Source organism: Parasteatoda tepidariorum, chromosome 4 (assembly GCF_982258835.1).
Source record: "Parasteatoda tepidariorum strain Cologne lab strain chromosome 4, Ptep-v5.0, whole genome shotgun sequence".
In the NCBI taxonomy this organism is placed as follows: domain Eukaryota; kingdom Metazoa; phylum Arthropoda; class Arachnida; order Araneae; family Theridiidae; genus Parasteatoda; species Parasteatoda tepidariorum.
This window is the reverse complement of record NC_141758.1, coordinates 47,392,173-47,406,332: the sequence shown is the minus strand read 5'-3', so window position 1 is coordinate 47,406,332 and position 14,160 is coordinate 47,392,173.

Here is a 14,160-nt window from a genome sequence, read left to right as displayed (position 1 = left end):
AGCGTATATATCCCTTTTAAAATAACGTGGCAGAAAAGATGAATTTCTCAATAAGGGAAATACGTTATTGAAAAATGATAATTAATTTATATAACAAATATAACAATGAAATATAATATTGAATATATTTTAATTATAAAAATATATAATATTTTTTTTAAAAGATCTGAAATCTATAATTTTTGTAAAATGGTTTCAATTTGAAAAAATGTTATCCGACAATTTCAAATAAGACTAATGATTAAAGAAGAAACAGTCTCGCTCTTTATATGTGACTGCAATCATATATAATTGTCAATTGCAATCATATATAACTATCATTGGTATAAAATTGGGATACATTTTAGCATGTTTTAAATTATTTTCTTTTAATAGTAGTTCTTTAAATAAAAATGATTGTATTTATCAGTAAATTTTTAAAAGTAAGTTTTTTTGTGAATTTATAGATTTTTAGATATTAAAGTAATAAAGTTAAATTTCTCGATAAAAAGTGTGAATATTTTTAGTGATTTTATTAAATATTAAAGCCAATTTGGGATTCCATGCAATAATAGAAGTATCTTCTGCTGAAATCGGTAAAAAAAATAGACACTCGTATAGTGCTTTTTTGGATTAATTTGACTTAAAATGATTATTGAGTGGTTTCACATGAAACTCTTTTCATATATTAGACTAGTAAATGTAAAACTGTTTAAAAAACGGGATAATAAATGTTTCAAAAGTTAGGTAAAATAAATCTAAATTACAGGAAAATTTAATAAAGATTTTGAAAGTATTTCCATACACATTTTTATTTTAAACGAATTATTTATAAGATATATTATTTATTATAAAATACGTTTTTTAAAAAACAGTATCATTAACAAAGCACAATTCTTAGAAATAATTTAAAAATGAGCAATAATAATTTCTTTTATGAGATAAACCCGAATAAACTCTACTGAGTATTTTCCAAGAAATCCGAGAATAAATACTAATCCCTTCACAAAAGAAGAAATATATGGGTGAACTACTTCTCCATTTTCCCGTTTCTATCTAGGTTGACTCCGGGCGTGTATGATGTCCGGCAAACTTATCCATTCAACCGGACACATGAAATCGGGATAAAGAGAAAAGAAATATTAAAGCCTCGGAATGCAGTATTCCATGCAGTAATATAGGTAATAGGACTCTGTTATGTGTTAATGGAAGTATATAACAGCTATGGATTGTTGCAAAAAGGAGGTTTTGAAGCAGTGCTGTAATGAAGAATTCTACATGGGGAAATATTATACTAGTATTATTTTTCCATTATTTTGCCACGAAATAAAAATAGTGTTTATATAAGTGTAAAATGATAATAGAAAACTTACTTAGGTTTATAGAATACTTTTTATGAGTAAATAAAGCATTTGTTTTTATTTACTTATGACAACATAATTTGATTATTTACTTTTTTATTACGTCGACAGCACCACATCAAAACTTCACAGATAAAGAAATTTCTGGTAAAATTAAGTATTACATGGTAACATTTCTGATAAAAAATACTATAACCATACTAATAAATACCAACAATATATTTTCTCAATTCATTTTGTTTGATGTCACATAGATTTTTGCGTCAAATTTAGTTTATGATACTTTTTAATTTCACTTTGGTGGGTGTCTAAACTTGGCACAGTTTAACTGCTTTTGGACTTTTTGTCAAATGTCCATCAAATGTTACATCCAATCTTTCCTGTTGTTATTATCACCTGGTTTTTGCAAAAACAAATTGTCTTCATTGAATTTTTTTTTAAAAAACTTCTCCAAATCAACATAGGATCTTCGAACCTGCTAAGATAAGTAAAATAATCAATTTTTTTAAAAAACTCATTCCTTTTTAATTTTTCTTTTGTGTTAGACATTTTTGAACTGTAGAGCCACAGTAAGAAGATGAGGAACTTCGGAAGTGTTCATTTTGACGAGGGGATGTCATTGTGTTGAGGAGTCGTCATTATCGGGAAGCATATTTTCCGCCCACTATATTTTCTTTAATTACAGTTTCTCTAATTTTTCGATCTGTTTGTTACAGTACACTTTAATAAAAATTCGGCAACTCTAATTTTTATTAAAGAATTCAAACTATGACTTGCTTACCAGTAGCCTTCTTACTGCGAACAGACAGTAATACTGCTTAATTTTGCTACTACCTATGCTTATTATGCTGAGCTATTAACCTTCAGTTTAGTCAGCATAGCCGCGTTCGGCGTTCTTGCTATTTATTTGTATATTCAGTTCGTTTTGTTGAAGCTGTAAACTTTTGTTTTCATGTTTCTTTATTTTAAGGTGAGCCACAATGGCTCAGTGGTTAAAGTTAATCTGCTGTGATTGTAAAGGATTTGGGTTTGTTCCTCGGCGGTGGCTTGAAAACTCTTCAGATTCAGATCGATGAGTATCAGGTTGTTCAGGAATTAATGGTGAGTAGGGTTCACCCTCATAGTCACAATCACTCCGTTGGACTGAATTGTGGGACCTTAACCTCCCTAACCCCTGACCAGCAATGGATTATAGCGGGAATGGTTTACTTTTCTTTACTTTCAAACAAACTAATCCTGAAAAAAAAATAGTACCTACCTAAACTTTAGAACTTACAATTCTTATAACTATATAGTTAAGCAATTTTTCTTCTCCCCCTTTATGCAAAATATCGCCGTCTCAAGTAATAAATATACCTAAGTTATAATATAAGACTGATGCGGCCAAAAAAGTAGCTTTAGAAAGTATATTATCTGGAAGCATAAATTTGCAGCTTTAATGGGTTATAAAGAAATATTAAACGTAAAATGGATGCGATAAAGTTTATTGTTTGAAAGATTTAAAATTGAGAAAGAATAGCTGAATTTATGTTTGTTGTCGGTTCCTTAATTTCTAAATAAGGTAATTTTTTCTTATAAGCTTTTTATGGATGGATTTTGTTCAGGTGTCGTTTCGCTAGATGAGTTTAATGCACAGTTTTATAGCTAAATAAATTTGGAAATAAAACCCTATTATCTTAAGGTTATAAGAAAAAAATTGATTTAAAAAAAGGCAATTAAGATTTGAATTTTATCTTCTTTAATGCAGTATGTGAAATAAAAAGTTTTCTTTCTTTTGGTATTCGACAAGTTTCAACACTTTTTTTAAACTTTAATGTAAAATTTAAAAACAAACTAGTTTATTAGTTTTATTATGTGTAAAAACTTATAAAACTAATAAAAAATTATTATTATAAATTTTTTTAGATGTCCATTTTTAGGTAAAAATAAAATATTTATTTGCATCTGCACTAAACACTGTAAAAAATAACTATCGTTGAAAAAAAAAAACCTTTGGGGATTTTATTTAGAAGGCGATCAACTACGTTTCGAATTTTTATCTTGAAAACAAGTGTTTATATTACTAAGTAAGGGATCAATCTAGTAAATGCAGCAAATTTTTGAAAATTTTCGCACTTTGTCTTTGTTATGAAACGTGCATAAAAAGGAAATTCTGAATTTTTCTCTTAGTCTGTTGTTCAAAACATGTGTGCTATAATAATAAGCACTCAAGAAAAATTGTAGACAATAATTTTAAAAACAACGTAAGATATCTTGTTTAAAGTGGTGTGAAATGTGAAAAAAATCTGATTTTCGGATAAACGCATTCAAAGATTTAAAATTATTAGTCTATCCACTGTTATCACCTCACACAAAAATTGCTATAACTTAGTAAATATCTGTGTAAAAACAAAAATACTCAGTATTATTAGAAATCTAAGAAAACATGAGTTCTAAATTTTTAATAAACTCAATTCAAATTTTATATCGAAAAAAGAAATCTGTAACCTTTATTATCGTAATTAACAAAACACATTTTGTTTTCAGTAAACACAATCCATTTCATACTTTTCAAGACACTTTCAACCAAGCAATTCGATTTTTTATCAATCGAATCTTTCTTGCTTAAAAAACTTATCACTTTCGACCAAATTTTGAATGAAGAAGATAAATCACTTAATTTACCCACTTTTCTTTAAAGAGCTATAATGGAGTGAGTTTTTCCAAAAGAAAAGCTATCACAATCTATCTGCCTCAGGCGTAACCAATCATTTTTAGAGAACTGATTTTGGCCATTATTCTTTTTTTCTTTATATTTTAGAAGCAGTGTGAAAAATCTGGGTTTCCTGAAAATATTTTTTCTTTCTTTTGCAATTGATGAAAAGTTAGATATTGGTTTTATAGTTATCATATTTTATATTTAAATGTGTTTCTCTTATCGGAGTTGCCCGCCCATTAGAAAAATGCTACTTTTGTAAAAAGTTTCGCGAAATTACTACTTTTTTGGATATAAATATCAGGAGTAATGGAGATATTTTCTTATTTTAAAAAATGTAGGGTATCATAAAAAGTCGTTATTATTTATTTCTATTTTTAATTCAACTGAGTTGGAATTAATATTAATTATTTAATAAAACATTAAATTAACATCACATTATATTAAAGTAAACATTAATTTAATTTTTAAATCATATAAATTCATTAATGCTTATTTTAGTATGACGTAATTAAGCACTGATTAACATTGCATTGTATTTAATGACACATATTTAATTAAATTAAACATTAGACTAACATTACATTACATTTAATGACAAATATTTAATTAAACATTAAACTAACATTATATTATATTTATGACAAATATTTAATTAAACATTAAATTGACATTAAAATTAATTTAATTTTTAAATTATATAAATTCATTAATGCTTATTTTAGTATGCCGTAAAAACATTAATTAACATTACATTATATTTAATACAAACATTTAATTAAACGTTAAATTAACATTACATTATATTAAAGTAAACATTAATTTAATTTTTAAATTATATAAATTCGTTAAAGTTTATTTCATTATGACGTCAGCTAAGGATTCACAAAATTAAAAGTTTTAAATATTGAAATAAAAGAATACAAGAAAAAAATAGAAAAAAGAATAAAAGAATAAAAGGAAAGGATAAAAGAATAAAAGAAAGAATTTTTTAACGTCGATTATTTTAAGATATAAGCTTTGTTATAAACAAATTCTCAAAATTTTATGTTAGATAAATAATTTAAAAGTATAAAATAAGTAAAAGTTAATAAATTGTTAGCCAGCAAAGGTTTTCCTTAGACGTCTACTAAAAATTCACAAAAATAAAAGTTATAAATACTAAAATAAATCGAAATGTTACCAATTCCTTAACGTCGATTATTTTTTAGATATAAGCTTAGTTATAAACAAATTCACAAAATTTTATGTTAGACAAATAGTTTTAAAATATAAAATAAGTAAAAGATAATAAATTGCTTGCCGGCAAAGGTTTTCCTTAGAGGTCTACTAAAAATTCACAAAAATAAAAGTTATAAATACTAAAATAAAACAAAATGCAACCAATTCCTTAACGTCGATTATTTTAAGATATAAGCTTAGTTATAAACAAATTCACAAAATTTTACGTCTGATAGATGAATGTAAAAAATAAGTAAACGAAAATAAATTGCTTTCTGGCAAACAAACAACTTGGATAAAATACAGCACACAGTATTAATAGATAATTAGTAATTTTATTTTAGATAATTAATATTATAATATTAATATTTTTAAATCAATATTATTATAATAATATTATATTAAATGCTTTAGTTATTTATTTTGCAAAATTTTATGTCTGATAGATAGTTTAAATGTAAAAAAAACAAGTAAAAGTAAAAAAATTTCCTTCGCTTAGATATATTACAATATAGATACATTGCGGCATACAGTATAATAAAAAAGTTTGTAACTTGAATAAACAAGGCGTGTGCATTTTTGTACTATAAAGAAAGTAAATATATTTTGAAAATAAATTAAGTAGTTTTCATTAAAATACTTGTGTAAAAATTTAGAAGTTAGAAAATATCAGTGATACAACATCAAGCGAATGCAAAGTAAGCAAGCAAGCGATTATCTATTTGTTTTGGAATAGATATTAATGCATATTTTTCTTTAATGCGTCTTTTCCATTGGATTGTTTATTGATCCAATTTCTTCAAGTAGAGAATAGCTGCCAATATTAAAAATTTATAGAAAAATATCTGTTTTTTTATTTACAGAAGAGGGAATTTTTATTTATTTATTTATTAGCAGATATTACCTATGCCGTCAGCTATTTTAATAATAGATGAGCTAAACACATGCTTCAAATTACTAGACGGTAGAATTGCAAGGAATTTCACTAACTCAATTTACCCTTCAGAAACAATTTTTCGCAGTTGGAATATTCGAATAATTCTAATATCGAGTAAAATTTCCCTGGAAACATTTTGATTTAAAAACTAATAACGCTAAATTGAATAGCTTTATAAAATTCTTGTTTCTCCTTTTTGTTAATGTAGAGGATGTCTTGAAAATAATTCGACTTTATTTATCTGTTTTTGTTTGGGGAAAATGGGTTAATTTAATTTTAAGGTTATAAAGACTAGCTATATCGTAGACATCAAAATGAGAGTCATTTTGTTTTTGATATTTTTATTGCTGCTTTTATTAAAAAAGTATGACCTTAGTAATGAAATTTGACTTATTCTTAAAAAATAGTTCCTTAATCTAAATGTAATGGTATGATCAAATCGATTTCACACTGTATTCTTAGAAAACATTGGTAATGTTTTGTATATCATAAAAACTCCTTTTCATTCTGCGCTGAAAAAAAAGGTCAAAACTAACAGAATATGGTCAAATTTATGTATTTCTCACTGTATGAGTACACAAAAAACAAGTAAATTTTTAAAGAAGCGGTTGATAATGTGTTTGGTAAAATTAACAATAAAAAATAGCTTTAAGGTAAAATTTGTTAATTTCATCATATAATATATATATATATATATATATATATATATATATATATATATATATATATATATATATACAAGAAAACACTAAGAAAGTTAAGAAAAACAATAAGTTTCATTTATTGCGCTTAAGCTGCAAGTAAACAGCACTCATTAGATAAGTTCAAAATGAAGAATAAAACAAAGAAAAATTTTAGACATATGAAAAAAGGGGGTGGGAAATAATAAGTAAAAAAATAACAAACAACATTTTATTAAAAAAAAAAAAAAAAAAAAAAAAAAAAAAAAAAAAAAAAAATTAAATGTTAATTAAAAAAGCCGGAAAAAAAGATATAATCTTTTCTTCAGCCCACACGATTATATCCGCAAATCAGAGTGCTATCTGATATTGTATCAATAAAGCCAAAGCAAAATATATTAATACAATAATGTGAGGTGCACTCAAAAATGTTTTTTATAAAATAACTACAAATAAAATAGCGCTCTGATTTGCGGATATAATCGTGAGGGCTGAAGAAAAGATTATATCCTTTTTTTCCGGTTTTTTAATTAACATTTAATTTTTTTATTTATTTACTTTTTTTAAAAAAAATGTTGTTTGTTATTTTTTACTTATTATTTCCCACCCCCTTTTTTTCATATGTCTAAAATTTTTCTTTGTTTTATTCTTCATTTTGAACTTATCTAATGAGTGCTGTTTACTTGCAGCTTAAGCGCAATAAATGAAACTTATTGTTTTTCTTAACTTTCTTAGTGTTTTCTTGTATTTATTTATTTATTTATTATATATATATATATATATATATATATATATATATATATATATATATATATATATATATATATATATATATATATATATATATATATATATAATTAGAAAAAAGTGAAACCTGCAATTATATAAACTGATAATAAACAAACAAATTAGACATTGTGGTAGTCATTTAATATGTTTTATGTGTCGAATTTTTTTAAAATGAAAGAATAGAATATTTGAGTGATTGAATGAAAAAAAAAGGTAAAAAGTTTAATTCTTATGAATTGTTAATGGACTAAAAAAGATATATTTTCATGATTTTTTTGTTTGTTTTTGGAATCAATAAAACGTAAAGACATCATTTAAATTAATCTTATAATTCATGAATTATTTCCTTTTTTATGGCTCAAAATATTTTTGTGTCCATGTATTAGGTCTGATATTTACCTCACCTATCTTAGATGGAATATCTAAGCACAAAAAGGATTTATAAATGAAGATGATGAAGTGTTTTGTCAGTAAAAAAAATCTGGTTCGTTTCCAAAACTTATCGTTCGAAAAAAATATAAGATCATGAACAGAGAAGCGGGAGTTTGTTGTCAAACTGAAAGAAAACAGAAGATTTCAAATAAAAAACTAAAAGATCGATTATCTTTGAAACCACGTCTATATTTTTGTTCCCTTTTCTTTACGAACACATTTTTTTTAACAGTGTCAGTTGTTATGTTGTTAAAATGAATGTTTATTAAAGACCTTTTAGGATTTTTTTTGTTTTTTGTCTCTTTTGTTTTTATGTTGAGTAGTAAATCGTTTGGAGACTGTTGAAAATAACAAAATTATTCTGGTTCTACTTTTATTCTTTCGTTAATAATATACAATGTTAAACTAAAATCAAAGACCACAAATTTGATTTATTTAGAAATATATTTCAAGAATAAGGTGCTTTGGCATGTTTCTTTAGTTAACATATTTTCATTTAAATTTTCAGAAATATAGAAATTACAATTTGTTGTAATTTTTAGAAATTAAATGTCGATATTTTACTACCGATTCCTTACGTTACAAATGATAAAAAAATATTGATATTTTGAAACTTGATAAATAGTTAGTCGTATATTTCAGTTAAGATGGCTTGATATTTCAGACTTAAGTCTGAACTATTTTTCTTGCATTCTAAGTAGTTCTGCTGGTGAATAGTTTAATTTGTGAGTTGAATACTAAGAATTAACAACATAAGACAGGAAATCAATAACAAATAAAAAATAAGTTATAAAATAAAATACTAAGTTAAGGAAAATAATAAATATAAGAAAATACTAAATATAAGAAAATTAACTGAAAAATATCAAAGAATTAAATTACCAAGTTTAAAATGAAATAGAAATATTTAAAACAATTTTTAAAAAAAAATTTAAGCCAATCTATTTAAAATATAAAAAAAAATATTATAAGTAGTATAAGCATTTTCTATTTCTTAAAGTAATATTTAAAATAAACGAAAATGTAAAAAAATAAATAAAAAAATATAAAAAAATTTAAAAAATATTAAAAAAAAATTTAAATTTTAAAATAAACTAATTTAGTTAAAATTAGAAAATAATAAAATAAATAAAACGAAATAAATTATCAAAACAACTATAAAAATGAAACAAAACAAATATCATAAATTTAAAACGGAATAAAATTAAAATTAAACTAAATTCAACAAACCGTTTCTTATTTTCAGTCAAAAACGCATCGTTGGTTATAATGATATTCAAGAGAATAAATTAAGTTAGCTTTAAGGTTAGAAACTCCAGAAACCCAAATTTTTCCATTCGCTGTCTTTTCTCCTTGCAAAAAATTTATTTTTCTCCGTGTCATGAAACTGTTGGTCTTTTATTTGGTTATATATGCAATTTATGATAATGTATTTGGTTAATCTAAAGAATAAAAATTGAGATTTCACATGTTTATTCGAAAAATATTGGAACATAAAGATATCGGAGCAGTAGCAAAATAAATTCTCAAAAACAAGTTGCTTAAGATTTGATGATTAGTCTGTTGGTTTAAAGAAATTAAGATTATTTTTGAAATCTGCTTGAGTTATAATTATGTAAAATTATGCACCAATGGTATTAAGTTATAAAAAGTAATTCTGATATTACTCGAAGAAAACATTATGGTCAAAGCTGGTAATGGTCAAAGGTAAAATGTACCGTTTTTCTGGCTCTATGGCAACACCAAAAAAATTTCAGTATTTTTTGCGAAATGCTTTGGTTTTAAAATCATTTTGGTAAAATTAACAGTGAAATATGGCTTTATAATCTGTGATCAAGTTTGTTATATGTGGTGAAACTTGAAATTTTATCATGATATCCTAGAATATGTCATAAAAACCACTTGTTTAGTTAAATTTACTTTCAAAACTTGTATTTTTTACAAAATGCCTGGCAATGAGAACTATAGTTTTGAAAACCAGAATTTCAGGTAAGCTGTTACTACATAAACGAAAAAATTACTGACTAAATGGTTTAAATGACGTATATTTTGTTTTCAAATCATTTTGGTAAAATTAACAATGAAATACGGTTTTATAATATGTGATAAAATTTGTTAAATATGGTGAAACTTGATAATTTTATCATGATATCTTAGACTATGGCATAAAAACCATTGGTTTGGTTAAATTCACTTTTAAATTTTGTATTTTTTTACTAAATGTCTTTTAATAAGAACTATAATTTTGAAAACCAGAATTTCCGTTAAAAAGTTACTGCATAAACGGGAAAATTACCAATTAAATGGTTTAAATGCCGTATATTTTGTTTTTTGTTGCATAAATTATTGTTTTTTTATAGCAGAAATGACATTACTATACAGTGCTGCAAATTTAATAAAATGTTTTTCTTTGTGAAGTCATTCGTAAAAAATGTTGCAAATCACCACCATTTATAGGGATTTTATTATTTCCATTAGCACTTGTCTCATGACCTTAGGCTGCAGTGAACCCTAAACATTCATTAAAAGGGGAAATTAGACACAAAAACGTACTTCCTTTCAATGTCTATAATTTGTTTGACGAATTTTAGGTTTTTTAACTCTCAAGTATTGAGAACTGCTGCCATTTGGAAAACATTGCTCCGATAGTTAAGCCAAGAGAGAGGATGATAGTTTGGGTCTCTTTATGCTATTTTCTCTTTGTTCATATATCGCTATGATTGGGAAATTTATTAAAGGAAGCAGAAATTTTTTACCGACAATTTAAAATTTGGTTATCCAGTGAAAACACTGAGCGAATAACTACTCTTAATAATTATTTAGTATTAACTTTCTTATATTTTTTTATGATAATGGTTGAAAAATTTGAACAGTAGGTATGCAAGTTTTTATCACTTTTTCAACCATGCAAGTTTTTAAAAAAATATCAGAAACTTAAAAGAAATTTGACTAGTAGTTTCTTATTTGACCCGGTAGTTTCTGAGTTGTAAAATTTTTAAAAAAAGTCTAAGTTTAAAGCTTTTATTTCCCTAAAATTTTTCGTTAAATTTGTTCCAATTTTGTACTTCTGTATTTGAAAATGTCATAGTTAAAAATTTAATAAAATTTGTGGATCGTACTTTCTTTAAACCTTTTCTTGACTATTATTGTATGACATAAAAATTACTATTCGAAACAATTTTTACATGAACTTCTTTTTGGAAAAAATCGGATGATTATAAGTAAAGAGTATTATATGTAATAGCTACTAATTCCAAACCTAAATTGTCTCAATGGAAAGCAAGCCCCCTTAATCACATGATTTGATGACCATCGGTGAATAATCGAACCACATTGAATTTGCTAGTACTACCATTTGCTAATTTCGTATCATTAAAAATTTTGACTCACCCAAGAAAAAATAAGAACTAATGAAAAAATAATTTAAGTATTGGCTTCTTGAGGAAGATAGTATTATATTTTTGGATTTCACTGGTGAATGGTGAAAAAATTCCTCAAAACTTTTCATGGTTAGCCCGATGGCGAGTAGCTCTCCTTCGAAAATATTATCCGCCAGCTGTATATCAATGCTAGCTGGAAGCGGTCTACAAATTGACCTGGCATCACTGAAATGCTTTTCATGTATAAACCTAGAGAATTAAATTAAAAAATCTAAAAATTAAAAATGATTGTCATGATTCGAAATAATGTTATAATTTACGGTTAGAAATTTTAAGCATTGCCCTGAATAAGCTACTTTGGATAATAGCTGCTTAGAATCAATTATCTAAGAACGTGTTTGCAAGAAAAGTTTCCTAATGCCATAATCTAGGAAGAGAGCACGTTTCGTAACGTTTAGATCTTACGATATCGATAAAGATTTACGATATTATCATCACTTAGCTTAAATTGAAAATCAACAGGAATGCGCAAGGTGGATTTCTTTGAGAGTTTAGGATGTCTGGATGTTTGTGGAGATTTTTGAGCTTTAATGATTAAATAAAATGTTCGGTTGTACTGAAATATAACTTAATTTAAGCTTCAGTCTTTTTGTGGTGTAATTATTTCTATCCGATATTAATATTTCTAGATGCATCTTTAAAATCTAAAAAAAATGCATTTTTGCCATTTTTGTATTTATTGTTTAAGTCAAATGAAGTTGCAAATCTTGACATTTATATGAGTTGTATTGAAAATGATATTTTCAAAATTTATCGCAAATATTTAGAAAACACTTATATAAGAAAAATGTGCAGTTTTAACTAAATTCAAGTACAAGTAATGATGGAGGCGCAAATAAATGAGATTCTATTATATTTACTTCAGGGTACTCCGACAGGGAACACAGCAGCAACTATATATATTATAGAGGACTGTATTTACTTCAGAGGACAATGGTAAAGGAATCATGGGTTACAGTTCTTTTCTTCTTGACCTTTCCTTTACAGTTTTTGTGCGTTAATACATGTAACGTAATACATGTTAATACATGTTCCCTTCACAAAAAACGAGATTGTTCTAATGCTTGATCCAGGAATCTCCTTGTCTTGGTTGGATTCAAAATTACTTAGTCTAACATTAAGAGTCCAACGTCTGCTATAAGATTCTGTCGTTTAAAGGCAATGTTAAATAAATCTACTCAACCATGCAGGTATTTTTTCAAACCATCTGGACATTACTTTGATGTGGATTCTGGATTCGAGGATTCAGAAGGGTTTTCAATATTTTTTAGAACCGTATAGCTCCTTTGTTGTGCAATTAAAGTAATAAACTTAATAAACATTTTAGAAACAATTTTAAGTAATAAACTTAATAAACATTTTAGAAACAATTTTAAGTAATAAACTTAATAAACATTGGTAGAAAATATTCAATTATTTGCATTGAAGATTACAATTAATTATATTTTACCAGTACGATTTCATCAATTATCATAAAATCACAAGTTATGATTGAAATTGTTATCATAATTACAGCTAACATTGAATTCCAAATAAAAATAATATTTATCTACGGCTACAAGTAATTATGATTGCATATGAAGTTGACTATACATCAGTAAATTAAAAACAAATAGCAGTTTCAATTTTGATTACAAGTAATTTTGATTGCACACGAACTTCCTTGAAAGTGTTTTTATTTCAAGTATTATGATGAAATATCATCTTGATTAAAAAAATAACTTGAAAAACTTCAAGAATCGAAATTTTGACTTCAAGCAAATATCAATATATGTAATCTTAATTACCATTGTAATATTGATTATATGTTAGCATGATTGCTCGAAATATTTAACTAAAATTTTCCAACATCGTTCAAGTCAAATAATTTTCCTTAAGTTTTGCATAAGCTACAATTTGGTATACATTTGAAGAAATTCCTGAAGTATATGTTAAAACTTCTGACTCTAGTTGCATGCACTATAAATGAATGATTCGCGTGTCTAAAAGCCATTTGTTTTATTCCTTTATTTCTTAGCAGCTAGTGGCCTTGAGGTACAGGCTCCTTTAAAGATTCTTCATATGTCACGTGATAACGTCCCCGAAATCGTATTAAATTGTTTCCCTGGAGAAGATCAATTTTTTTCTCTTCTCCGAAATGTTCTCTCCACTGTCTAATATTGGGCAATAGTAGAAGTTTTTCTTCGAAATAAATAGGTCAGGTTGCGTTTTTATTTTTCAAGTACTTGTTTTAGGTATAGTGATAAGTCTGAAAACATTCTGAAATTGATTATAACAGTAATCGAACAGTAGTATAAATTGAGTGAAATGGACTATGTAGCATTTTTTAAATTTTTTATATGCAGTGTTATAAAAATTTATTTCGTGGACTTAAAAGATAAATTTTTTTAATGCATTAAGAGTGCAAACAATCTTATATTAACAATGCTTTATTAATATCATAGGTACCGTACTTTTCCAGAGTGTTGCAACCATTTATACGTCGAATGTTTAGACGATAGTCAAAAGTGCGAACTATAGTATCTTTTACAAAGTACACTGTTAGAAATATCTTGGAAAACATGGTTAAATAAACTGAACTCAGTGGCACGACAGCCCATAGAGGGCCAAGACCTACCGTGCCCAT